Source organism: Alnus glutinosa, chromosome 11, assembly GCF_958979055.1.
Source record: "Alnus glutinosa chromosome 11, dhAlnGlut1.1, whole genome shotgun sequence".
NCBI classification, from domain to species: Eukaryota; Viridiplantae; Streptophyta; class Magnoliopsida; order Fagales; family Betulaceae; genus Alnus; species Alnus glutinosa.
The window spans coordinates 27206014-27213643 of NC_084896.1; the positions used below are offsets into that span (position 1 = coordinate 27206014).

Sequence of the window (7630 nt, forward strand, 5' to 3'; positions counted from 1 at the left end):
ACAAGAAACGTTGTGTTCTGTTTTCACCTCATAAAATGCAAACCCAGTTCAGTAGAAATAAGACTCGAGATTCTCACACCCATTTCGTCAAACAGGTGCTATACTTGCCATGGGTTCCAAATAAGCAAGAGTTGCAGGCAGTGACAGTGCCATCAGGGCTCAAAATTGGACAGAAACCTCGCAAAACAACGAAAATATTGATCGAGAAAACAAAACCCAGAACCATACCTTGATTGATTTTGAAGGAAAAAAAAAAAAATTTGGACCATTTCTCGATTTATGCGTGTCATCCTTGCGCAGGGGCCATGCTAATCTTCTCTGTATCGTTCCAATTTTATCGGATGTCCCGAAGGACGAACTGTGTTGCTTTGCTTTGCGATATAAACTCATCTTTGCTCTTGTAACTCAACGATGTGGTACTAGTTGGCTCCCAACTGAAAGGGTACTTACTACTTGGGCCGGTGTATCTCTTAAATTAGGCCTGGCTCGAGTATTGGAGATTTGGGCCTCGAATAGAAGTTATAGTTTAACCCTTTTTTCTTCCAAATATTTTTTTTCTTTTTTCTTTTTTTAAAAAAAATTAGAGATCAAGCCTATATACAATGGCTAAAGCTGTAATTTTTGACATGATTTTCAAATTTGACACAAACTCAACATAAAATTAGTTGATTAAAGTTGAAGAGTTTGACACGTTTAATTAAATGGGTCAAATTAAGGTTGAGTTATAATGCTATATAATCTTATACTCATACTCCGACATAATCTAAATTCAACACGTGATATTTACGACTGACTTTTTTTACACGATGTAACACCCAATTGACAATGCCCCCAAACTTTCAATTGTGACGGTGTCATCTCATACTTTAAAAAAAAAAAAAAAAAAAAAAAAAATTGTTAATGTTTGTCAAGTAACAAAAATACTCATAATGAAATAAAAATATCTTTGGAAAAAACAATAATCCGAAGGGTTGCCGAACCACCCCGGCCACACCCTCTCCATCACAAATCAGGGACAACTCCTGGCCCCATGCTCAACTTCCATTTTCTATTCCTTTGTCAATGGAAAAGGAAGCATATCTACCAAGTTAATCATGTGGGGTGCACATCACAAATGCCGCTGGATTGAAAAACGAGTATCCTGACATTGAATTGCAGCAATAAGAACCCACTAAACAAACATGAGCAGCGAGCTCATGGTGAAAACAGGGATTGCAACCCCATTCACACGAGGTGCCATTAGTTGCTTGCAATCTCATTTGGGACCGGTCTCTTTTATGTAAAATATATATATTTGTGTGTATGGGGTTTTTATTTTTTCAAATTAATGGGGGTATTTTAGTCTTATTAAAAAAATATAGTTATTTTTGCCTTTTTAGTAGTTTGAACAGGAAATTGTCGTAATTGAAAGTTTGCGAAAAACATTATTAATTGGATAGTAGTTTAAAGAGAGTATGATGACTTTTTTTTAAAAAAAGAAAAGAAAAAAAAAAAAACAAAACTCACTTCTATGATAATTTTCATAAATAGCCTATTTTATGAAATAAAAACGAAACTCTCTTTGACAATGATAAAAAAGAACAGAAAAACTTGACTAAGGAGTAACAGACCGAGAGAGATTCTTTTGGTCATAGGTAGGGCTGTAAACGAGCCGGTCCGAGCCGAGTTTCGGCAATCCCGGACCGGCTCGTTTTAAGGAAAATTTAAACGAGTCGATCCCGAGCTCGAGCCGAGCTTAAGGATCTTTGTCCGGGATCGACTCGTTGGGGTATTACCCCAACTCGGGACTGAGCTCGAGACTGTTAAGTAAGCCCTCACGAGTTGAACCGAGTGCTCGACTCGCTCGACTCGCTCGAGTCAACTTGAGCTCGGATCAAACCCAAAGAAGTTGTTTCAAGTTCGATCCGATCCCGAGCCCGAGCTTCGGGTTGAGGGCTCGACCTGTCGAGCCCTAATTGGGTAGCTCGGCCCAATTAGGGCTCGTTAGTTCAATAATTTTTTTTTTTTAAAAAGAAAAAAAAAAGAAAAAAAAAAGAAAAGAAAAAGCCAGAACCATAAATAAACAAATTTGAAATTTGAAGTCTGCAATTTACAGTTCAAAAAACTACATACATGAATCAAGATTCATCTAAAGCTAATAAGCTATGAATCAAAAAAATCAACAAGTTGCTTTTACCTGCAACTTAAATTACAATTTTACAAATTAAAACATACAAACTACAAAGAGATCAGATTTACATAGTTTGAAACAGATCAAATTTTACCCAAATACATAGAGATCAAAATTAAAAAGACTACAAGTCTACAACTTCTAGAAGACAACTTAAATTACAGCACAACTGTAGCCTGCAAAATGTTAAGAACAATCTGAGTTGCCAAATGCCGCAGGTCCACAGCTCAGAGGAATCACAGGATCACACTGAACTAAGACAAAAAAAAAATTGTTAAACTATTTTTACTCCCTTGCACATTTAATCAAAGTTTTGTTTACCTTGATAAACATGTCAAGGGAGATTTATCATTTAAGATTTGTCTAAACAGACTATACATAGTTACATACCAACTGCAACTTCTCTATCTCCAACAGAAAAGGTATAAAATACAAAGAGTTCAAATTTACAAAGAGATCAGGTTTATATGAAGATTGAGTAATTCTCATTCGAGTGAAGGATTAAAAGACAACATAAATTATGACATATTAACAATTTGAAAATGAATAGTTAAAAACAATCTGAGTTGCCACTGCCAAATTTTCCACAAAACCACACTGCACTAAGACATTCTTGGGATAAAATAAATTGCATAACAGATTTCAGATTCTCACATTTCAATCTTATCATTAGTGCATAGCTTAGGTCATTTGGTAATGTGACTTGCATGCAAGAGACTCCCACTTACCTCATATGCTTGTGATTATCTTGAATTGCAAGCATAAGAGGCAAATGGGAGTCTCTTGGCATAAAAGTCACAAGCAAAGCAATAGACATGGCATACAAGTCCCAAGCAAAACACCATAGATTACATATTTCTAACTTAGCAAAGCCTAACAAAGAACATGGCAGATTGTGTTTTATTAACTAAAAAATAAACATGGCAAAATATGGAATATTACAGATGAACGAAATTTTCAGAAGCCAAAGAAAAGCTTAATTTTCTAAAGAACTCAGTGACTCAAACAAATCCCATAACCAGAATAATAGATTACAAATTTCTAACTAAGCAGATCATAATTTTTTAAAGAATTCAGTTACTCAAACAAAGCCCAGCAATCAGCATAATAGATGAGAGATTTCTAACTAAGCAGATCATAACCGTTTATAAAGAACTCAGATACTCAAACAAAGAGTGATGTTCACCACTTCACCCAAATGGCCAAAATACAAAGAGATCAGATTCACAATGCCACGTGTGACTTGTCAAATGCCACTCCTTACAAGACCACACTGGACTAAACAAAAAGAATTGTTAAAAATTTTCACTCCCTTGCATATTTAATCAAAGTTCTTTTAACCTTGATAACATGTCAAGAGAGATTTATCATTTAAGATTTGTCTAGACAGACTATACATAACAATTAAGAGTTAAGACATACCTCATGACAGATTGTCCAGCAAGGCAGCAACAGATTGTCCAGCAGGAAGCAACAGATTGTCCAGCAGGAAGCAATTCAAGTTTTAAACAGTTCAAGTTTAAACAGATTGTCCAGCAGTTCATATTACATACTTAACAAAAAGAATTGATAAACATGTCAAGGGAGATTTATCATTTAAGATTTGTTTAGACAGACTATACATATCATTATATCAATTAAGAGTTAAGACATACCTCATGACTTGAGTCATGCCAACTTTTCCAGCAAAAATGGACAAAAGGGTATATTAGCTCAGGTTAAGCAGATTGTCCAACAGGAAGTAGTTCAAGTTTCCAACAGTTAAAGTTTAAACAGATATATGACCAACAATTCATATTATATACTTAACAAAAAATAAACATATATAAAGTTAATAACCTTCGAATTATACTTAACAAAAAATAAACATATATAAAGTCAATAACCTCCGAATATCTGAATCAAATCCAAGAAGATGGTGGCAATTCAACTTCAATCAGTTTCTACAAAAAGAAGCACAAAGACAGGTAATAAAGTTAGTTCATACCTAAACAATAATCAGTGAAAAACACATGTAATTTCATGCAAATTATGTGCTTAAAATGCCACTTACAGTTTCAGAAGTTTTTTTCTTGATACCATGGAGTGCTCTCACCCAATCGGATCCACACAATAGCATTTGAACGGTTTCAGTTTTCAAGGATGCTCGGTATGGATCAATTACCCTACCACCTGCATTGAATGAAGATTCAGAAGCAACTGTGGTGATGGGTATGGCTAGAATGTCCTTTGCCATCTTAGACAAAATTCGGTACTTCAAGGCATTGAGCTTCCACCATTCCAAAGCATCGAATTCATTATCAATATCTTCACCACTGTCATCCTTATCGCCTACGTACACATCCTCTTCAAGATAGATATCTAAATCTGATTTAAGAGGCCGAATGACATCAGTAGTTCTAACATGATCCGGATACATTGATCGAGCTGTGGAAACTCTACTGACACATGGTGTAGAAACACTTTGTGAAACAACTGCAGCCTGCTCAGCAGCAGTGTGTTTCAAAACAGCAGAATTATGGGCAGTGACGTACACTTCAAACAACTCATGCAGAACGACCAGCACAGTCTGTATATGCTGGGGATACTCAAAATCAGGGTAAATAAGAGGAAAACAGAAATTGATCAACTTCATCTTGTATCTCGGATCCAAGACAGCAGCTATGGACATCAACAAATTGCATTCCCCCCAATACTTCTCAAATTTCTGAGTTATTTTTTCTGCCATTGATCTAATGTAGTCACGCCTATCAACACATTTCAACTGTAGAATTTCCTTCATTCTCCATACCTCAGGTAGAAACAGATTTGAGGTTGGATAATCACTTCCCGATATCATGTTTGTAACTTCATTAAAAACCGACAAAACCTGGTTTACATTCTCCACCTTCTCCCACTGTTCCGAACTCAAAACCCACTGAAATGCTTGATCAACTTGGTGATATCTTGGGAACACTTCTTTGAACCCTACTGCAGTGGCCAGCATCAAGTAGGTGCTGTTCCAACGTGTGGGTACGTCTAAAACCAGTTTCTTAGATGGCAAATGCAAACGTTGAGCTATTCCACTAAACTCTTTCAACCTTCCCTCCGAAGCAACCACATACTTTATTCCCTGTCTAACAGAATCAACAATGTCTCCAATTTCAGAAAGCCCTGCTTGCACCAACAAATTTGTCACATGCGTACAACATCGCACATGGAATAACCGACCCCCAACAGCCAACTCATTCCTCAACTGAAAATCATCTTTAATGATTCTGATGGCAGAATCATTTGCTCTTGCATTATCAACTGTTATTGTTAATACCTTATCTTCAATGCCCCATTCTATAAAACACTTCCTAAGGGCATCAGCAATGACAACACCACTATGAGGAGGAGGTACGTTAAAAAAGTTCAAAATTCTCTTTTGGAGGAACCAATCTGAATCTACATAATGGCAAGTAACAACCATATATGACACCCTTTGCGAAGATGTCCACATATCAGTTGTTATATTTACCTTCTCAACCCCACCAAGCATTGCTTTAATCTTTTTCTTCTCACTAAGGTATGTAGACATGCAATCACTTTTCACAGTTGCACGACTAATCTTTTTCCAATGGGGCATGCATGCCTTCATAAACTTGTTAAAAAGATCATGTTCCATCATGTTAAAAGGGTACTCGTGGAACAGCACCATGTGGGATGCAAGTTCCCTGACTTTCTTCTCACTCCAAGAAAAATTTGTCAACGTAGCCCCCCCACCTAGCTGACGGTTATCATAGGTCAGAATCTTTTGGTTACTGTTGGACGCCACATACTTCACACATGCTACCAAATGCCTACCAAGTGTTGAGGTAGAACTAGATTTGGAAACAGCAAACAACCTCTTACACCAATTACACTGAGATTTTTTTACACCTAACACTTCAATTTGGGAGAAGTCATCCCAAACTTTAGAAGTCTTTTGCCTATGTTTCCTCTGATTTGCACTACTACTAGTACCGGTACTAATCTCAACAGGAGTATGAGCACTACCCATAGGCTGAGAATCAATAGGACCAGGAATACATATAGTTTGGGGATCCAATTGAGGAGTATCAATAGTTACTGGTTGGTCTGGTGTATTTCCACTGTCACCAACTCCAATGGTAATGGAATGAGTAGTTGTATCATCACCTAAGTCTACTTCATTGACTAATACAACTTCATTGACTTCCATAGGCTGCCTTCTGTCCTCCATGTGCTGTTTTAAAACAAAACTAGGGCTGTTAACTAAAGGTTATTTCAGATTTCTAACATAGATTACAGATTTAGGATTTAAAAGTTTTAGGGATTAGAGATTTAGCCATTTAGGGTTTTAGAGTTCTAGGGATTAGGGATTTATGGTTTTAGAGTTTTAGGGATTAGGGATTTAGGCTTTTAGAGTTTTAGGGATTAAGTTTTAGAGATTATGGATTTAGGGTTTCAGAGTTTAAGAGATTAAGTTTTAGAGATTATGGATTTAGGGTTTCAGAGTTTCAGGGATTAAGTTTTAGAGATTATGGATTTAGCCATTTAGGGTTTCAGAGTTTTAGGGATTAAGTTTTAGAGATAATCATCTTATGCTTGTGATTTAGGGTTTAGTGTTTAAGATTATAAAGTATGAGAGTTTTATGGTTTAAGTATTTAGTGTTTTAAGGTTATAACAGAACAAAGCATAGCATATTGTTTTTAACAGAGCAAAGCATATTGTTTTACAGATTACAGATTTCTAACAAAGCAAAGCATATTGTTTTAAACAACTCAGTTATACAAATCCCAGCAATCCAGCATAATAGATTATAGATTTCTAACAAAGCAGAGCATAACAGATTACAGAGCATAATTTTTAAAACAACTCAGTTACTCAAACAAAGGCCATCATAACAGATTACAGATTATAGAATGTGGACTATCAAAGAGAATTGCAGATTCTAGGGCTGTTAACTAGCCTCAAACGGCAAGGAAGATTATATAATACAACAAAGCAAAGTATAATAGATAAAAGAAAGAACATGGCAGATTATGTTTTGTTAACTAACAACTAAAGTCTAAACATGGCACGACTATAACAAGCCTACAAAAACAAACCCTAACACGGCTACAAAACACAAAAATAAACAAGCCAAAGATATGTGAAACAAATCCAAACATTAACTAATGTTTTGATAAGTAAATAAAACTAAAAAAATAAAATGTAAAAAAGAAACTCCATTGAAACCAGGATTACATACCCAAGAGGCCAAGAGGGCCAAGATATATACTTGTATTGTAGACGTAGATGTAGTCGGATTCAGCCTTCAAGTACTTGAAAGAGTCCAAACTCAAGACACAAACCCAGGGTGCAAGAAGGAACAACCAAATGAAGACACAAAAAGCAGATATATCAAATGGGTGGATTAGAGAAATAAAAAACAACAAAAAATAGTATAAAACACACAAAGGCAGAGAGTCTAG

General features: G+C 35.8%; 1 non-coding gene across 1 annotated transcript; it reads right to left on the reverse strand.

Annotated features, from left to right (window-relative positions):
• Positions 1-254: 254 nt before the first annotated feature.
• On the reverse strand, positions 255-355 carry LOC133882956 (U6 spliceosomal RNA). Its single transcript, XR_009902772.1, has one exon. It is a non-coding gene; the product is annotated as a U6 spliceosomal RNA (small nuclear RNA).
• Between the last annotated feature and the right edge of the window lie 7275 nt (positions 356-7630).